The sequence below is a fragment of the Rhinopithecus bieti genome, unplaced genomic scaffold (genome assembly GCF_001698545.2).
Source record: "Rhinopithecus bieti isolate Rb0 unplaced genomic scaffold, ASM169854v2 scaffold_11161, whole genome shotgun sequence".
Taxonomy (NCBI): Eukaryota; Metazoa; Chordata; class Mammalia; order Primates; family Cercopithecidae; genus Rhinopithecus; species Rhinopithecus bieti.
The window spans coordinates 2,327,470-2,348,287 of NW_016806937.1; the positions used below are offsets into that span (position 1 = coordinate 2,327,470).

A 20,818-nucleotide genomic window follows, 5' to 3' on the forward strand; every position below is an offset into this window, starting at 1 on the left:
CTTTTCCTCTCACACAGAAAGCAGGGGCCACAGTGCACAGCTCCAGGGTTCTCACTTTCACTTTCCCCTTTGCTTGCTTTTCTTTTCTTTCTTTCTTTTTTTTTTTTTCTTTTTAAGACAAAGTCTCGAGTCTCACTCTGTTGCCCAGGCTGGAGTGCGGTGGTGCGATCTCGGCTCACTGCAAGCTCTGCCTTCTGGGTTCAAGCGATCCTCCTGCCTCAGCCTCCCGAGTAGCTGGGACTACAGACTCCCGCCATCACACCCAGCTAGTTTTTGTATTTTTAGTAGAGACAGGGTTTCACCACATCAGCCAGCCTGGTCTCAAACTCCTGACCTTGTGATCTGCCCTCCTTGGCCTCCCAAAGTGCTGGGATTACAGGTGTGAGCCACCGTGCCTGGCCTCACTTTCCTTCACTTTCTCCATTTTTTAAAATTTTATTTTATTTTTATTTATTTATTTTTTTTGAGTCAGAGTCTTGCTCTGTCGCCCAGGCTGGAGTGCAACATTGCAATCTCGGGGCTCACTGCAACCTCCGCCTCTCAGGTTCAGGCAATTCTCCTGCCTCAACCTTCCAAGTAGGTGGGATTACAGGTGTGCACCACCATGCCCGGCTAAGTTTTGTAGTTTTAGTAGAGATGAGGTTTCATTATGTTGGGCAAGCTGGTCTCAAACTCCTGACCTCAAGATCTGCCCGCCTCGGCCTCCCAAAGTGCTGGGATTACAGATGTGAGCCACTGTGCCCAACTTCTCCTTTGCTTTCTTGCTCTCTTCTCTCTCTCTTTCCCCTTTCCTCCATCTCCCCTTACTTTTCCTCCTCCTTTCCTCCCACCCTCGTCCCCTCATCCCACTCTCTCCTCAAGCTCTCCAGCACTCCTAGCCTCATACCCATCCTGTAGGCATCTCCCCAAGTTGTTCCACCAGCTCCTCAGACTGCCCCCCAGCCACCCTGCTCCTCCCCAAGTGCTCCCAGTCCCATCGGTGGCTCCTCCAGACCCCTCCATTGCTCAAGTCAGAACCCAGGGTTCATCCTGAGCTGGTCAGTTGACTCAACCATTGGGCCCATTACTGGCCAGGCTCATCCACCTCCTCACCTTCGCCAGGTCCCTGCTGGCTGCTCTCTTTCTGTGCCTGCTCCTGGCTCCCATCTTCCCCAAAAATCGCCTCCTAAGGGTGGACATGGGACCGTGGGTGAGGGCCTGGTGCTTTCTGGATAAAGCCCCTGCTCTGGAGCAAGCCCTGTCGGCCCCTCCCCACCCAGCCAAGCACCCGCACCACTCCCGTGTGTCTGTGGTAGGCCTGGTCTCCCCAGGCCTCTGCACATGCTGCCTGCTCTGCCTGGGAAGCCCTGTCCCTCCTCTCACCCCCGTCATAGGCACACACTCTGTCCCAGGCCACTCGGCGGACCAGGAGCTCCCCCTCTCCATAGCCCCTGGGTTGTCCCTCTGTGCTCCCCGTTTCCTGCCCGCTTCCCTCCAAGGGCAGGTCCCTGTCCAGCACAGAACGTCACACTTCAGTGTGAGGGACATGACCCAGGTTAGGAGTAAGACATCCAAGTAAAGGCCAGGCTCGGTGACTCATACCTGTAACCTCAGCACTGTGGGAGGCTGAGGCAGGAAGATCACTTGAGGCCGGAGTTCAGGTCCAGCCTGGGCAACATAGCAAGCCTCATCCCTACCATAAAGAAAAAAGAAAAAAAAAAAAAAATTAACTGTTTGCGCTGGTACACACCTGTAGTTCCAGCTTCTCGGGAGGGTGAGGTAGAAGGATCACTTGAGCCCGGGAGGTGGAGGTTGCAGTAAGCTATGATCGTTGTACTCCAGCCTGGGCAACAGAGAGAGACCCTGTCTCTAAAAATAAATAAATAAATAAATAAAAAGTTAAAGATCCAGGTAAAGACTGGCCAGGAGGAATCCCTAATAGAGCCAAGAAGCGGCCACCGATATGGAACCCCAGAAGAGCAGAGCTGGGAGGTCTCTGACATTACAAGCCCACCCCTTCATGCCTCGGTGTGGAGGCTTATCTCCTATCCCAGGATCCTAGGCAGGTACCCCTAGACCCACGGGTGCTGGGCTGTTTGCTGTGAGGCACTCCCTGAGGCGGAAGCACCGCTGCTGGTTGGGCCACTCCGAGGGCAGTCCGAGGCTGGCAGCCTGTAGTCTCTGCCATTGTTTGGACCATCTTGCCCATACACTGAGAGAGAAGGATGATAATCTCCCTGCACTCGGCCCCTTCTCCTGCCAGAAGGAGCCGAAGCTGCAGAAGAGAAAGGGGGTCTTTATGCCCGCAGGCAGAAGGGCACTGCTCCCCTTCTGGTCCCCCCAGGATGACCTCTGTTGAAAGGACTCTTTGTGAGGCTCCCCAAGTCTGGCCAGGGCTGACACAGAGTCGTCCCCAAGTAGGGGGTGGCGGCAGCCAGCTGGGGGGCTCTGTCTGGGTGAGGTCACAGGGCATGGCTGGGGAGGCCTCTGAGCCTTAAGACCTGAGGAAGAGGCCATCTGATGGCAGGAAATGAGAGAGGACACGCCCCCCACAGCATGTAGGAGTGGGGTTAGACTTGCTGCCGCCTGAGTCCATACTGGCCCTGGTCTCTCAGCAGCTACTGCAGGGTGAGTTCCTTGTGGAACTGGTCACACAGGAGGCGATGTCCACCCCACCTCCTTGTCACCTACTCTCCCCTCACTCACTATGTTTTGTTGTTTGTTTGTTTTTCTAAAGATGGGGGCTCCCTATGTTGCCCAGGCTGGTCTTGAACTCCTGAGCTCAACCATTCCTCCCACCTCAGCTTCCCAAAGTGCTGGGATTACAGGCATGAGCCACCACGTTCGGCCACGCTGTTTGTTTTTGTTTTTGTTTTAAGAGACAGAGTCTTACTGGAGTGCAGTGGCACAATCACAGCTCACTGCAGCCTCGAATTCGCAGGCTCAAGTGATCCTCCCACCCCAGCCTCCTGAGTAGCAGGGACTACAGGCATGTGCCACTGCAAAGGACTTTTTCTCTTTCTTGAATGCCCACTCCCAGGGACTTTGCAAATGCTGTTTTTTCTACTTAGAATGCTATTCTCTGAGATGTTGGAGTTGCTCATTACTTTCTCAAAGGGGCCTACTCAGCCCACTCCCCATCCGATGCCCCCTCCTGGCTCTTTCCTTTGCCCTGTCACCTTCCAGCCTACCATGTCATAGATCGTGCCTAGCCCCTCATCCCCCATCTAGAAGTTCAGTGAGGGAAATTCCATTCACTTATTTCACGTCCCAGGGCCTGACATCCAGTGGGTGCCCAGTGAACGTTTGTCTGAATGAACAAATAGATCATTTCCTTTAATTAATCCTTTCTCCCACCCTGAGACGGAGGCACAATGATTCCTTCACAGACAAAGGCTCTGGGAACTGAAGGATGTTTCCCAAGTTACACAGTGAGAAAGAGCTAGAATTGGGATCAGATTCGGGGCTGTCTGCCCCCTCCCCACCCCCACCTGGCTTTCACCAATGTGCTTCCTACCTCGCTGGTGACAGCCACCCACACACATCATGCCCCCCTGCCTGGCGAGGCTCCAAAGAGAGAAGGGCTTGTCCCTTAGGGAATGTTCCCAAAGATGCCTATCAGAGGCCGCTCTGAAGTTCAGGACCACCCAATCCCTCCCTTGCAGGGTGAAAGGATCCCAACTCCAGGTCCTCAGGCAGAGCCCAGCCTGCAACCCTGCCTTCCTAGGAGAACAGGAGAGCAGCCACATCCGTCCTCAACCTCACCCTTGCAAGCTTGACACTACCAAGCTTCGTGCCAGCAGGCCAGGGCTTTTTTTTTTTTTTTTTTTTTTTTCTTTTTTTTTTTTTGAGACGGATCTCTCGTGTGTCCCCAGGGCTGGAGTGCAGTGGCGCGATCTCGGGCTCACTGCAGAGCTCCGCCTTCCCGGGTTTACGCCATTCTCCTGCCTCAGCCTCCCGAGGGCGGTGAGCTGGGACTACAGGGCCCGCCATCTCGCCCGGCTTAGTTTTTTGTATTTTTTTTGGTAGAGGACGGGGTTTCACCGTGTAGACCAGGATGGTCTTCGATTCTCCTGACCTCGTGATCCACCCGTCTCGGCCTCTCAAAGTGCTGGGATTACAGGCTTGAGTCACCGCGCCCGGCCCAGGCCAGGCTTTGACTCTCTGCAATCTCAGCACCTCACCTGTCAAATAGGGCAGTACCACCTGTCCAGCAGGTGCATCTTTGAGGAACAGGTAACAATGTACAGGAAGGGGCCCCCAGGACCTGAGCTGCAAAGCTGCAGGCATAAATGTCACCCCTGCCCCGCTGCCAAGGCTGGAAGCCGGCAGGAAATGAGGAATGGGAATGCCAGAAAAGAGCTCACCCCTGCCTACTCCCCCAAAGCTAGAGGAAAAGGCTGAGTGAGGGGCCGCCAAGGCCATGAGTCAGCCTCCCCTGAAAAGCCAGGCAGGGGGCCCAGGTCCTCCTCCATGGGTGGGGAGGGTCTCCCTGGGGAACAGCAAAGCCACCCAGGCCAGGAGCCATGTGGTATTCATCTCTCTCAAGCCTATGGAAGGGTCTAGAGTGATGCTGACAGCAGCCAGCGGGACTGCACTGGCCCCTCGAAAAGGGGATTTCCTTACAAAGGCCAAGCTTGGTGCCCCCTTGGGGGACACCTACCCCTTTCTCTCAGACTACTTGGCATGGCCCCTCCATCCTGCCACCCTCATCCCCGGCAGCCCCACAGTGCCCAAAGGGCCCCTCTGAGCCAAGGACAGGGCTTCAGAGAACAGCAAGGCAGTCCCTTCCCGGTGCAGATGGGGAAATCGCCCCAGGGGGCAGCACTGAGCTGCCTGGGGCCGCACGGCCAGCTAGTGGCAAGGCTGGAGATGGGGCCCAGCTTAGCCTGGCCCCAAGGCCTGGCTCTTGGCTCTGCTCTGAAGACAACTCACTCAGGTGCATCCAACCCCTGGGCTGCTGGGTTGAACCCTCTGGCACAGGCAGGCTCAGACCCCACAGTGGGGACACCATTCATTGCCCCGTTTCACCGGATCTCTCACCAACCCCTACCCACCCCTTGCTCCAGCCATAGGAACTTCTTGCAGTTCTCTCAAACTGGCCAGGCTCTCTCTAGCCTCTCCAGCTCCAGGCCTTTTCTCTCTCTTTCTTTTCTTTTGTTTTCTTTCTTTCTTTTTCTTTTTCTTTCTTTCTTTTTTTTTTTTTTTTTGAGACAGAGTCTTGCTCTGTCACCAAGGCTAGAGTACAGTGGCATGATCGCTGCTTATGCAGTCTTGACCTCCCAGGCTCAAGTGATCTTCCCTCCTCCACCTTCCAAATAGCTAGGACTACAGGCGTGCCACCACACCCAGCTAATTATTTTATTTTTTGTAGAGATGGAGTTTCACCGTGTTGCCCAGGCTGGTCTTGAACTCCTGGACTGGAGCGATCCACCTGCCTTGGCCTCGCAAAGTGCCGGGATTAAAGGCACAAGCCACAGTGTCCGGCCCCTCCAGGCCTTTGTCCATGCTGTTTCTTTTGCCTGGAAATGTGTTTCTTCTCCTTTCCCTGGTCAGCTTATACCCATCCCTCAGCTCTCAGTGCAGACAGTAGACATGGCTTCCTCCGAGAAGTGCTCCCTCTTTCCTCCCACCCACCCCCATGAAGGTGGGGTTACAAGCCCCTCTCTGGACTCCCATTCAACAGGAAAGCTACTCTGCAGGGCCCATGGCTCAGCCCCAGATCCCAGCAGCACAGCGGTACACAGCAGTGGCTCACTGTTCACTCACTGAGGGAACCAGTGAACAAGAAGGAATGGGCAGCACTCACGGTGGAGGGGCTCCAGGATGACAGCAGAGGCAACCCCTCATCTCCCACTCCCTCCTCTGGCCACTCCAGGTGCTGGGGAGCTGGAAGGGAGACTGAGAGGGGCAGGAGCTGCCACTCTCACCCTGACTGTGGTCTCCCCTTGGAAGGGCCAACTCCACCCTCTGCTCCCCAGATTCTTTCTCACTTCTGCTCCAGAGCCCCTGTGGCTCACCTCTTCACTCTCTATTTTCCTCTTCAAATTCCAGAGAGAGGAATCCGACAGCCGTGGCCTGGCACTGGCCAGCCCAGGAGATCATCTTGCAATCATCTTCACCCAGCAGCCCAGGGAAGGTCCATACCCCAGGGTGATTCACTCAGAAATCCACTCATTCTTTCATCCCTGTGCCAGGCACTGTCCTAGGGGCAGGGGATCCAGCAAGGAAGAAACAGATGGAGCCCTGCCCTCTGGGGGCAGACAGTCCAGGGAGACTCTTCTCTCCTCCCCATGTTTCTAGGAGCCTCAGTCTTCCTACCTGGTAAAGATTTCTTCATTTCTCCTCTCCTCGCCACAAAACCCTTCTATGCAGCAGAGACACAGTCGGGGGTCCAAGAAGGAGGCCAACCACAAGGACCACATGAGGACCCTAAGACAATGACAACTATTGTTACCATGACAACACTCACCGTGGGCTGAGTCCTGCCTCAAGCGCATTCCATCTGCTATCAGTGAATCCCCGCCATGCCCTAGGAAGCTGCACGTGGCTGTTATTCCCATTTCTGTGAAACGGGAAAGCACAGTGAGGTTAGTGTCACATCCTCAGGTCGCAGAGCTCAGGTTGGTAAGCACCGGAGCCAGGTTTAGTCCAAGTCATCACATCCTGAAGGGAATGGCTGAGCCACTGAGCCAGTTGGTTTTTCCCACTCAGAAAGGCACATCCATTGGTTCATTGCCCTGCAATGATCCTGCAGTATCAGAGGTGGAAGGCCTCCATTAAGCCTGCCTTCTGGACCGAAGAAGGTGTTGGGCAGGGCCTGCCTGGAAGAGGGAGACAATCACCACCCTTGCCTAGCCAGCCCTTTACGAGGAGAGACACCACCCTCCCCCAGCAACCCAGCCTCAGTCTCAGGGACCTCTTTTCCTTCTCCACTGTTGCCAGTGGCACAGGGGCCAGTGCCAGGAGCTGTGCCCACTTTACCATCCCATGCTCAAGACACCAGCTCTATTTCCTGCAACCCCCACCTCTGGCCTCTGGCCTCCCTGGCCCATCTCTATCCTCTGCAGCCCCCATTGCAGCCAGGGCGCCATCCTGCTCCCCAGCGCCCCCTGTGGCCATGTGGGCTGCCCTCTTCAGGCTCACCCCACTGTTGGGCCCGACAAGGCCATCCATGTGTCCCAGTTAGAAGCTAGTGGTCAACTCAAAATAACTACTCCCCTCCATTCTGACACAACTGTCTTCCCCAGAAGGACGACAGCTGCAAGGGATTAGAGCTGGGGACAGAAGGAGAGAACCCCCCACCCACAGCCCCAAGCCCACGGAGCTGGAGCAGGTGGCAGCGGCATGGGGTGAGGAGCCTGCTCTGCTCCTGCATCTAGTGCTGCCCTGTCTTCTGGAACAAGTTCCTCTGCCCCCAGAGCTGGAGAAGGTGAAAGAGGGGATCTGGAGGGTGCAGTCTCCCCTACTCCAGCACCCCAGCCTGGCCCACCTGTGGCTGGAAGCCGCCTACCTCCAAGACTGGGGCTGCAGCCTGGAAATTGATGGGAAGAAACGACGTGCTCCTGCTTACCCAATAGCTGGCTGTCCCAAGCCTGGGCCTCTTGATTCACTCCACTTGGTTCTCCTTCCCCCCACAGTCTGTTGCCACACCTCCTAGTCCTTCCTCCACAAAGCATTCCTCCACACCACCACCCAAAGTCCAGAATCACACAGTTCACCCACCCCCATACTCTCTCTAACCATATTTCTAGAGGGGAAGAGTTCCCTGGGTGAGGATGACGCTCCCGTCCCTTTCCTGGGAAAGCTTGATCACTTTCTCCCTCCAGGTCACAAGGATTTTCAGGGCCACATTTTCAGGCCACCTCCCAAGCACATATGAAGAGAGGTGGTATCAAAACAGATCTCCACTTGGCAGGTAGCCCTTGACCTTCCCGCCTTTACTGAGCCTTTTTCCTCCCCCTCATCCTTCTAGCTTTAAGAAAACATCGGCTGGGTGAGGTGGCTCCCACCTGTAATCAAAGCCCTTTAGAAGGGCGAGGTGGGAGGATTGCTTGAGGCCAGGAGTTCAAGACCAGCCTGGTCAACATAACAAGACCTCATCTCTACAAAAAAATTTTTAAAACTTGGCCGAGTATGGTGGTGCATGCCTGTAGTCCCAGCTACTCGGGAAGTTGAGGTGGGAGGATTGCTTGAGCCTAGGAGGTTGAGGTTGCAGTAAGCTGTCATCGTGCCACTGCACTCTAGCCTGGGTGACAGAGCAAGACCCTGTCTCTAAAAAAAGGAAGACTTCACATTATATGCACTTTTGGCAAACCACATATCCTTTTAGGAACTGAGATGAGATACACATTAATAAATTAATAAATATTACCTGCTTTCTCCAGACTATGCCTTAATGTATCTTTTCCTCTCCTTGCTCAAGGGCACTTGGGGTCTGAGGAGAGGGGCAGGTACTCAGACCAGGGTACTGGGTGCACCTCTAGGACCTGAGCCACTCAGGTTTTTGTAATCAGCTGCTCCCTGAGGAACCACCTGAAACTTCGTGGCTTAAAACCACCACCATCGTATTTGCTCCCAATTCTTGTCTTTTTTTTTTTGAAACGGAGTTTTGTTCTCGTTGCCCAGGCTGGAGTGCAATGGCGCAATCTCGGCTCACTGCAATCTCCGCCTTCGAGATTCAAGCAATTCTCCTGTCTCAGCCTCCCAAGTAGCTGGGATTACAGGCGCATGCCACCATGCCCAGCTAATTTTTGTATTTTTAGTAGAGGTGGGGTTTCATCATGTTGGCCAGGCTGGTCTCAAATTCCTGTTCAGGTGATCTGCCCACCTTGGCCTCCCCAAAGAACTGGGATTACAGGCATGAGCCACCGCATCTGGCCTTGTTGGTTGTTGTTGTTGTTTTATTTTTATTTTTTTGAGACGGAGCCTCACTCTGTCACCCAGGCTGGAGTGTAGTGGTGCAATCTCAGCTCACTGTAACTTCTGCTGCCCAGGTTCAAGCGATTCTCTTGCCTCAGCCTCCTGAGTAGCTGGGATTACAGATGTGCACCACCACGTCCAGCTAATTTGTGTGTGTGTGTATTATTATTATTATTATTTTTTTTTTTAAATAGAGATGAGGTTTCACCATGTTGGCCAGGCTGGTCTTGAACTCCTGATCTCAAGTGATCCACCTGCCTTGGCCTCCCAAAGTGCTGGGATTACAGTCGTGAGCCACTATGCCCAGTTCCCTTTTGGCTGAACTCTCTGGGCAGTCCTTCTGCTGGGCTGGCTGGTAACCACCTGTGTACCTGTATTCACGGATAACTGAAGCCTCCACATGCCTCTCCCTGTGGTCTCCTGACATGATCTCTAGGGTAAGTCTAAGGTAGCCAGACTTCTTTTCTTGTTTGTTTTAGACACAGGGTCTCACTCTGTCGTTTAGACTGGGGTGCAGTGGCACGATCACGGCTCGCTGCAACTTCAACCTCCTAGGCTCAAGCAATCCTCCCACCTCAGCCTCCAAAGTAGTTGGGTCTACAGGTGCATGCCACCACACCTGGCTAATTTTTTTTTTTTTCTTTTTTTGAGACAGAGTCTCATTCTGTCACCTAGGCTGGAGTACAGTGGAGCGATCTCAGCTCACTGCAACCTCTGCCTCCCATGTTTAAGCTATTCTCGTGCTCTCAGCTTCCCGAGTGCTGGCTTCACAAGAGTGACCACCACAGCCCGTCTAATTTTTGTAAAAAAAAAAAAAAATAAATAAATAAATAAAAAAATAAAAATAATAATAATAATAATATTTTAAAAAATTATTGTGTAGAGACAGGGGTCCCCCTATGGTTGTCAAACTCTGGAGCTCAGTATCCTCGCAGCCTTGCCCTCCATAGTGCTAGGATTAACAAGGTGTGAGCCACCATGCCCAGCCTATGCTAACCAGACTCGATGTGGCTGCTCAGGGCTTCTGGAGAACACAAAGCCAGAGCTGTCTAGCCTCCTTGATGGCTTAGCTGCGAACCCTGGCACAGAATATCACTTCCCATGTTCTTAGTTAAGCATGCCATTGGGCCAGCCCAAACTCAAAGGGGGAAATACATGAGGGCGAGACATGATACTAAGAGGCGCATGTCATGGGGCACAATTGACTAGACTATGATGACATACATGGAACTGAGTGTGCATGAAAAATCCAACAATGGTAATTGGGGGCCGTTGGGAATAAGGGTACTTTGGCTTTCCTATTTTATTTACATTTGAAAACAAGACAGGAAAAAAAGGGGAGCTCAAGCAAGGCATCTAGCTCCAGCATCTGAGCCAAGCTGTCTCAGGCAACTGTCACTGCAAGGCCCCCGGTCCCCAGGGAGTTAGGGCCTCCTGGGGCCCCAACAATGGGAGAAGGGCAGGGGAGCTGTCCCTGAACTGTCAGGGCCTATCAAGGGTCAAAGGGGCCCCTTGTGGCTGGCTGTCATTCCACAACAGGCCTGATATGAGGACCATCAGGGTGTGAAGTGAAAGTGTATCAGGTGTGCCAAGGCCATCCCTTCAAGCCCAAAAGAAGGTAATGTGTTCCACTCATCACATAGGTCTCAACGCGGTGCCATCCTGAGCTCAATCTATAATGCACTTAAGTGTTTATTTATTTATTATGTTATTTATTTTTGGAGATAGAGTCTCAACTCTGCCCATCCAGGCCTGGAGTGCAGTGGCGTGATCTTGGCTCACTGTAAACCTCTGCTCCCCAGATTCAAACGATTCGCCTGCATCAGCCTCCCAAGTAGCTGCACTAGACAGGCCCATGTGCCACCATGCCCAGCTAAGTTTTATATGTTTTAGTAGAGATGGGGTTTGCCGTGGGGCCATTGGTCATCAAACTCCTGAAACGTCAGGTCATCCACGCTGCCTCAGCCTCCCAAAGTGCTGGGATAACAGGCAATGTACCACTGCCTCCGGCCTGTTTGATTTTTTGTACGAGATGAGGCTTCCACTCTATGGACCTAGCTAGAAGTGCTGGCACGAATCAGAGTTCAACTGCAGCCTCAGACTCCTGGGCTTCAAGTGATCCTCCCATCTCAGCCCTCCTGATAGCATGGATCACAGGCATGTACCACCATGCCTGGGGTCTCTTTTTTTCAATGGATCTTCCTAATCTCTTCCTTCTAAGAGTGTCATGGACCAGCAGTGGGTTGGGGTATGACTGGAGCTATTAGGAATCTGCAAAATCTAGGGTCTTTATCCCAGAACCTGCTGAGTCAGGAATTCGTATTTTAAAGGCCGGGTGTGGTGGCACACACCTGCAATCCAACACTTGGAGGCCGAGGAGGGGACCTTGAAGCCAGTAAGTTCAGGACAGGCTCTGGTAATATGGTGAAAGCCCATCCTCTACTAAATCAACAAAAAAATTAGCGGGACCTGGTAGCCAGGCGCCCCTGGAATCCCAGCCTACCAAGTGAGGCTAAAGGCAGGAAGAATTGCTTGAACCCTGGGAGGCGGAGGTGTGCCAGTGAGCCCAAGACCATGCCTCATTCACTACAGCTGGCCAACACAGTGGGAGACCCATCTCAAATAAAATAAAAAAAGAATGCATTTTAACAACATCCCTAGGTTGATTCCTGTGGGACATTAAAGTTGAAAAGCCACTCAAATCAGCTGTATTAAGGTCACCATTAAACACAGTTGAATTTTTTTGGTGTGGTGATAACATCTTCATTTGTTCCAATGCAAGCATTTAAAACAGCATTGTCCAGTAGAATTGCCTTTACCTGCACTGCCCAAATTGGGAGCCAGCCATGTATAACTTAACAGAATATTTGAAATGTGTCTAGTATGAATAGAACGAAGTCTTAAATTTTATTTAATGTAATTAAATAAAATCTAATTTAAGGCTGGATGCAGTGGCTCACGTTATATCCAGCACTTTGAGAGGGCCATGGGTGGGAGGATCATCCTGAGGTCCAGGAGTTCGAGAACCAGGCCTGGACAATATCGTGAAACCACGTCTCCGCTAAAATTAACAAAAATTAGCGTGTTGCTGGTGCCCAAGCCTGTAATCCGCACTTGGGAGGCCAGACGGCGGATCACGAGGTCAGGAGATTGAGACCATCCTGGCTAACCACGGTGAAACCCTGTCTCTACTAAAAAATACAAAAAAATTAGCCAGGCGAGGTGGCGGGCGCCTGTAGTCCCAGCTACTCGGGAGGCTGAGGCAGGAGAATGGCGTAAACCCGGGAGGCGGAGCTTGCAGTGAGCTGAGATCCGGCCACTGCACTCCAGCCTGGGCGACACAGAGAGACTCCGTCTCAAAAAAATAAATAAATAAAAAATAAAATACAAAAACTAGCCGGGCGAGGTGGCAGGCGCCTGTAAACCCAGTTACTCAGGAGGCAGAGGCAGGAGAATCACTTGAGCCCAGGAGGCAGAGGTTGCCGTGAGCTGAGATCACGCACCTGCCCTCCAGCCTGGGTGATAGAGCGAGACTGCGTCTCCAATAAATAAATAAATGAAAATAAATTTTAATTTCAGTAGCCACACAGCTAATGGCTACCATATTAGACGGCATGAATTAAAAATCTATTTGTGTTTTGGCCGGGTGTGGTGACTCACACCTGTAATCCTGGCACTTTGGGAGGCTGAGGCAGGCAGATCACAAGGTCAAGAGATCAAGACCATCCTGGCCAACGTGGTGAAACTCTGCCTCTACTAAAAATGCAAAAAATTAGCTGGGCATGGTGGCACTTGCCTATAGTCCTGGCTACTTAGGAGGCTGAGGCAAGAGAATCGCTTGAACCTGGGAGGTGGAGGTTGCAGTGAGCCGAGATGGTGCCACTGCACTCCAGCCTGGGTGACAAGAGCGAGACTCTGTCTCAAAAAAAAAAAAAAAAAAATCTACTTTGTGTTTTAATGGCTCATAAACTGCCTGGGTGTGATGGCTCATGCTAGTAACCCCAACATTTTGGGAGGCTGAGGCAGGCAGATCACGAGGTCAGGAGTTCGAGACCAGCCTGGCCAACATGGTGAAACCTCATCTCTACTAAAGATACAAAAAATTAGCTGGGCATGGTGGTGCATGCCTCTAATCCCAGCTACTCAGGAGGCCAAGGCAGGAGAATCACTTGTACCCGGGAGGTGAAGGTTGCAGTGAACTGAGATCACTCCATTGCACTGCAGGCTGGGTGACAGGGTGAGACTCTGTTTCAAAAAAAGAAAGAAAGAAAAGAAAGAAAGGAAGAAAAGAAGAAAGGAAGAAAGGAAGAAAATTGCCAGCAGCCTGGCCCCTCCTCTGTCTACAGGGGGATTTGCATGGCTCCTGTACTCCTTGTTACAGTTTTACAGACAAGGCAGGAAAGATTGTGTCACTGAGTGCCACAGAGCCTCAGGAAGCTCCACATCCTCCACGTCCTTCTTTGAGGTTGCTGGGATTTCCTGGGGTGGTGGTGGCCTTGGGGTGGAGTTAGGAAAGGGGCTTTGGGTACAGAGCATCTTTCTCCCTCCTGCCCCTCTGCCAGCATGCTGACCAAAGTGATCACAGCCTTCTGGGAATGAATCTCTGCTCCCCTATCATTAGTACAGGGATCTCAGCAATACCTTTCCATTAGTGAAATGAGTCAAATTCAAAATAAATGACTGGCTAGAATAGTTATGTAGGTACCTCTGTCACCATTAAAATGGGATGTAAGAATTGGGTGAGCCCAGGCTTGTAAGAGTTTTGGGACATCTTAGTGTAGAACTCCTGCAGGACTCACCCCTCGCTCCCACCCACCCACACACTTAAGAAGGAATTCCCACCTGGTACTGCTCTCTCATCCAATCCTGCTGTCCATGTGTATTAGTCTGTTCTCATGCCGCTAATAAAGACATACCCAAGACTGAGTAATTTATAAAGGAAAGAGGTTTAATTGATTCACAGTTCCACATGCCTGGGGAGGCCTCACAATCATGGCGGAAGGCAAAGGAGGAGCAAAGTCACATCTTGCATGGTGGCAAGCAAGAGAAAGCATATGCAGGGGAACTCTCTTTTTTTGGGGGGGACAGAGTCTTGCTCTGTCACCCAGGCTGGAGTGCAATGGCACAATCTCAGCTCACTACAACCTCTGCCTCCTGGGTTCAAGCGATTCTCCTGCCTCAGCCTGCTGAGTAGCTGGAACTGTAGGCACCCACCATCACGCCCAGCTAATTTGTTTATTTTTAGTAGAGGCGGGGTTTCACCATATTCGTCAGTCTGCTCTTGAACTCCTGATCTCAGGTGATTCACCTGCCTCGGCCTCCCAAAGTGCTGAGATTACAGGTGTGAGCCATGGCATCTGGCCAGAACTCTCCTTTCTAAAACCATCAGACCAGATGGGCATGGTGGCTCACGCCTGTAATCGCAGGATTTTGGGAGGCCAAGGCTGGTGGATCACCTGAGGTCAGGAGTTTTAGACCAGCCATGCCAAAATAGTGAAATCCCATCTTTACTAAAACTACAAAAAGAGTTAGCTGGGCATGGTGGTGTGCACCTGTAATCCCAGCTATTCCAGAGGCTGAGGCAGGAGAATCACTCCTGCGAGGCGGCGGTTGCAGTGAGCTGAGATCATGCTCCAGCTTGGGTGACAGAGCAAGACTCTGTCTCAATAATAATAAATAAATAAATAAATAAATAAAACCATCAGATCTCATGAGACTTATTCACTATCACAAGAAGAGCATGGGAAAGACCCGTCCCCGTGATTCAATTACCTCCCACCAGGTCCCTCTCACAACACAGGGGAATTATGGGAGCTACAATTTGAGACTTCGGTGGAGACACAGCCAAACCATATCATCATATATCCTAAAATTTGCCATGGAAAAGGCAGTGAACATGCACTTCCACTGAGCTTTAGGTTTAGGTGGCATGAACCTATTTCGCATGCTCACTAATAATTTTTTTCTCCTTCCTTTTGGGCTGAGATTTGCTTTCTTTGTAGCACACTACCAGCAGTCAGGCGGAGGGAATGAGAACTACAACTCTCCCTGCCTTTCACTGCTGGGGGCTTAGGTCAGTTTCTAACACCAAGAAAAGAGGTCTCGGGCTTGTAAAGAGGCTTTAGGTTCAAGTAAACATGAGGGCGGTCTTGGAGGATGGGAGGGAGCTTTGGAGAGTGACTTGGATCCCAAAGGCTAGTGTATTTATGGCCCGATTTTACTGTATTTATTGATTTTACTATATTCACTCCAAAATACCAGAATTTACAATTTAAGACTTTATGGAAGCAGGGGCTGGGGGATACCCGAGTGATGAGAGAACCCACGGAGGGTCATACTGATATTTATTGCTGTCATTCAATAGAACAGTAGAGGCGCTTGGTGACCTTTTATATCCCTTTAACAAGGGGTTCTGTTCAATCCCTTCCCATATTCACCCCTTGCACACTGTTTTGCTTTGCTTCAGACACCATGGATACCAAGAGGCACGATTTTTCCAAGGCTCATGCTCTATCCAGATGTTCAACGTCTTGTGGATTTACAATTTGGAGTGCCTCTGTCACAGCCCAGAGGCACTCGTGGTTTGCATTACAGGACCGCACACTTTCAGGTTATGGAAAATGTATGAAGATGTAAGTGACATATTAGAATTCCGTATAAAAGGAGGAACTTAAGGGTTTTTTTGTTGTTTGTTTGTTTTTGGTGGGAGGAGGTTGCAATCTGCAGATGTGCCTGGGTGGCAGGCCGGGGCGGGGGAGGGTGGTGTTTTATGTTTCTTTTCTTTCCCAGCAGTGTCTGACCTCTCTACGCTCAGATGTATCATATCCACTTGCTCACTTCAACGTGGAGCCACCCTCAGATGACAGAATCACCAAAAAACACCAGGAGAAGGTATTAAAATGCAGATTTCTGGGTTGGCTTTAGACAGAGAGAGAGAATAAAAATGTTCTCTCTTGGGGTGGGGACAATTGTCATTTTAATAAGCTGGGTCCCAGGCCAAGGAATCTGAATTTGCTGGATTTTCTTTTCTTTTTTTTTTTTTTTTTAAGAGTGTTGCTCTGTCACCCAGGCTGGAGTGCAGTGGTGCAACTGTAGCTCACTGCAGCTTCTACCTCCCCGACTCAAGTGATCCTCCCACCTCAGACTTCCCAGTAGCTGAGACTGCAGATGCATGCCACCACGCCTGGCTAAGTTTTTTATGTTCTGTAGAGATGGGGTCTTGGTATGTTGCCTGGGCTGGTCTTGAATTCCTAGCCTCAGGTGATCATCCCGTCTTGGCTTCCCAAAGTGCTGGGATTACAGGCATGAACCAGCATGGCCTGGCCCAGAAACGTAATTTAAGAATATGAATTAAAATTCAGCAGATTCAAAGGTACATTGTGGCCCCCTCGCCACCATCAGGTCTATCCTTATTTATTTATTTATTTAGAGACAGTCTTGCTCTGTTGCCCAGACTGGAGTGCAGTGGCACAATCTTGGCTCGCTGCAACCTCCACCCCCTGGGGTTCAAGAGATTTTCCTGCCTCAGCCTCCTGAGTAGCTGGGATTACAGGTGCCCACCATGCCCAGCTCATTTCTATGTTTTTAGTAGAGACAGGGTTTGGCCATGTTGGCCAGGCTGGTTTTGAACTTCTGACTTCAGTTGATCTGTTCGCCTCAGACTCCCAAAGTGCTAGGATTACAGGCGTGAGCCATTGTGCCTGGCCTATTGAAGTCTATTCTAGATACCTTATGAGCAGACACCTGATGTGCTTAACAGGAGGAGCCTGACCTTCTAGCAGGAAACCCTAGGTTTTATTCCCAGCTCTGGCCCATGTGAGCTATACAGCCCTAGTGAGCCCTTTAACTTCTGTGCTTGTCCATAGATGGGGGCAGCACCACATATAACCTTCCAGACAGGATCCCAAGGGCACCACATGCAACAGCTATGAAAGCATGCTGCCTTCTGAAAAGCACTGCCATGTACCACGCAGGTCGCCATCTTGCTTAGAAGTCACCCACAGTGCCAAGCCTTCCCAGGCTCCTGCGAGAACACGCATGATCAGGAAACTGAAAAAGCTGTTCATGCTAGGAGGCTGGGTGCAGGAAGAAAGGGTAACTTCATTCTGTTCGTACATTCAGGTGCTGTCATTTCAGAAATGGGAAGTAGGACTTAATATCTTACTTACTTTATACTTTTTTTTTTTTTTGAGACCAAGTTTCACTCTTGTTGCCCAGGCTGGAGTGCACCGGCGTGATCTCAGTTTACTGCAGTCTCCACCTCTCAAGTTCCAGCGATTCTCCTGCCTCAGCCTTCCGAGTAGCTGGGATCAGCAGTGCACGCCACCACGCCCGGCAATTTTTTTGTATTTTAGTAGAGACGGGGTTTCACCCTGTTGGCCAGGGTGGTCTCGAACTCCTGATCTCAGGTGATCCACCTGCCTCGACCTCCCAAATTGCTGGGATTACAGGCATGCACAGCCCTTCATATTCTTTGGACCATGAGCTCACGAATGTACCACGAACATGTACTACTTTTATGATTCCCTCCCTTGTTAAACACAAATGAGATTTTTACTGTCAGCCTGAGACCCTGGTGTTCAGCTAATATGTGACCACGTAGTGACTGGCTAGGCCAGCCCTCACTGCTGAGGCAGAGCTGACTCCAGTGCTTGAGGCAAGAGGACGCCAACACCAAAGAGGACAGGGACGGCATATGGGTCTCATCAGGTGCATTGGGTCCTCATTCTGCCCCGTTGCTTCTAGAGGGCCTAGCCCATCCTCTCTGGGCTTCAGTGTCCTGATCAGTTAAACGAGGGGGATGGGGATGCAGACAAGAGCTCCAAGATCTTTTTCAGTGAATTTCCTGACACTCAGGGCTTCTGGCTGAAGCCGCTGAGGGGGTTAGGGATATCAGTTTGGGGTTGTTCTCTGGGATTCTTGCAACCTTCAGAAATGCCCCAGGAGGGGACTGGTGTGGCGCCCGCCAGTCTTCTAGCCTGGCTAGAGAGGAAGCAATCAATGGGCCGGGGCAATTAAGGGCCATAGTAAATCTACTCTCCCCCAGAATCAGCCCTGTTGGGAACGGCTGTGTGCTATTCCAAGTTCATGCCAATTACCTAACACCCTCTCATTTAGAGGGCAATTCCTTCTAAAACACACCATGACTTCCAAGGAGCTGGATAATGCAATTCTGCCTGCTCCAATTACCGTGATCCGAGATGACCCGGACCCAAACTCCATGAGGGCGCCTCAGCCCGGCAGCCTGTCATTCCTTATTCCCTCAGCCTCACTGGAGGTTGTCGTCTTCCCGGTGAGCTGGAAAGCTGCAGGCAAGGGGCTGTGCAGTCATGATACCACTGTTCACCCTGGCCTGGGGCCAGCTCAGATAATACCTCTCATCACCCCCGGGGCCCCTCAATTCCTTCTTCCTCCGGGATGGGTATGTGAGGCATCTGGGAAGTCGCCCGCCTACCACCCCAAAGAGGGTGGTGAGGTAATCCGCAGACACGTCTGACAAGTGCCTGGGGTGAAAGAGGCTCTGTGTGGAGGAGAGTGCCTTGCTGTGTTTCTCTGAACCCCCAGGAGCACTTCACTGATATCCTGGCACCCAGAAGAGATGAGAAGTTAACCCGGTTTTCTTGTCACCACAAAGGCATCTTTCATGCCATAATCGAGTCTGGATTGGAAGGAAGATTTCACTAGACAGTGGCCAGAGGCTAGATACTCTGTTGTCACTGCCCACCCCTCCACCCACTCAGCCGTTTGAGGATTCCTACTGTAACCCAGAAAGTGAGGGAGACAGGCACACCGCCTAACAGGCGGATGCTGGTATGCTAAGGACAGGGAAGCAGGACAATGTTCAGTTTTGACCGGAGTTGGCCCTGCAAGAGCAGGCTCTGTCACCTGGGCTGAGGGAGTATTCTGTGATGCTGACGACTAGGGACTCAAAGGAGAGGGGCAGCATCCTCCAGAAGGTGGCTCCAGGCTGGTCGCTGGCAGAAGGAAAAAGGGGAAAAGTTGTCTTAACTGCACCCACCTGAGTTTCAAGCACTTGACGACCGTCTCATCGGGTAGCCATGGAGCACCCTTCCCTCCCCCTCCACTTCTCCCCGTCCTGTAGCCCCTGCCTCCTCAGAGACTTGGCCATGCTTCCCCACAGCACACTCTGGAGGATATGGATGTGGGAAAAGCGTGCTTCCTGCCATTTAACTTCTCAGAAGGCAGCAATGGTAATGACAAATCCCAGAACTTAATGTTTTCACCTCTAACCAAAGTCAAAATGGCAGGTGCCCACAATTCCAGTCTGTGCAATGACAGCAAACCTGGGGAGTGACTGGGGAGGGTACAGAATCTGGAACAGCCTTTTGATCTTGCATTAAGTTTGAAATTTTTATTACAAAAGTATCTTTCCAAAAAAAATTATTTTTGAGATGGAGTCTTGCCCTTGCCCAGGCTGGAGTGCAGTGGCACAATCTCAGCTCACAGTAACCTCCTCCTCCCAGGTCCAAGCAATTCTCCTGCCTCAGCCTCCCAAGTAGCTGGGATTACAGAAGCGCGCCACCACACTCAGCTAATTTTTTATATTTGGTAGACACGGGGTTTCACCATGTTGGCTAGGCTGGTCTCAAACTCCTGACCTCAAGTGATCTGCCTGCCTCAGCCTCCCAAAGTGTTTGGGATTACAGGCGTGAGCCACTGCGCCCAGCCAAAAACATTTTTTTTTTGTTTTTTTTTGGTTTCATTTTGTTTAATAGTAGAAGAAAGTATACAACTGATTTAGAAAAATTTTGCCTAGGTGTCATCACTGTTATTAGTTCTGTGTCCTTCAAGATCATCTAGGACACCACATAATAGGGGGATGCTGATATGTGCTCTTCTCTGCCCTCAAATTGCTTTCCCCTTAGAAATGTTGCATGTGGCAGAGTTGCATCATATACAGTGCTTAACTTCTGCAAATTCATCTGTGCCTTAAAAAAAAAAATGCAGGCAATAGTGCCAGTGTCAATCCACTCAACAGGCATCTGTCCAGAATAAGCGCAGTGGGAAAAATGGTGTAAGGTTCCAGTTCCCTCATGCGATTCCAGCGTTTAAAGAAACATTTTTCTTTAAGTCCCTACACTCAAAGCCAGTACTTCAGCTGGAACTCAAATAGGGAAACGGTGATCTGCTCCAATGCTGAGGATACAAAACGTGCTGATTACCGCACCAAAGGCGTTTAGGTGCAATTTAGACTATGTCATTCTGTCTTAAGCTCAACCTAGGACCCAATCCCTAGCAAGATGATTCCATTGGTCATACACTATTTTTTTCCCCATTTAGTCTTAAAAGTTGTTCCGAACCAGTGTATACGGTTGACCCTTGAACAACTCAGAGGCTAGAGGCACCACCCTCTTATGCAAAAATCTATGTATAACTCTTGACTCTCCCAAAGCTTAACTACTATAGCATCCTGTTGACTAGAACCCTTACTGATAATATAAACAGCCATTCAACACATATTTTGTATGAATTACATACTGTATTTTGTGTTCTCACAATAAGGTAGGCTAGAGAAAAGAAAATGTTATTAAGAAAATCATAAGGAAGAGAAAATATATTTACTATTCATTAAGTGGATCATCACAAAGGTCTTCATCATTGTTGTCTTCACATTGATGAGGAGGGGAGGAGGAGGAGGTGGAGCGGGAGGAGCGGGGACTGGTCTGTTGTCTCAGGAGTGGCAGAGGTGGAAGAAAATCCTCATATAAATGGACCCGCACAGTTCAAACCTGTGTTGTTCAAGGGTCAGCTGCATAATATGTCTTGTTCTTTAGATACTTTAATACAAGATCGTTCACAGCATGAAATGTACAAGATGTTCAATGGAAATAGTTCTCTTTTCATATCACAAAGGAAACAGAAACATCACCATGAAGAAAGACAAACTAGGAACAAA

At 50.7% G+C, this 20,818-nt stretch overlaps 1 long non-coding RNA gene across 1 annotated transcript; it reads left to right on the forward strand.

Moving 5' to 3' along the window:
- Positions 1–6,488: 6,488 nt before the first annotated feature.
- LOC108533924 (uncharacterized) lies at positions 6,489–15,728 on the forward strand. Its single transcript, XR_001886846.1, has 3 exons — positions 6,489–6,569; positions 15,368–15,533; positions 15,691–15,728. It is a non-coding gene; the product is annotated as an uncharacterized LOC108533924 (long non-coding RNA).
- Positions 15,729–20,818: the final 5,090 nt, after the last annotated feature.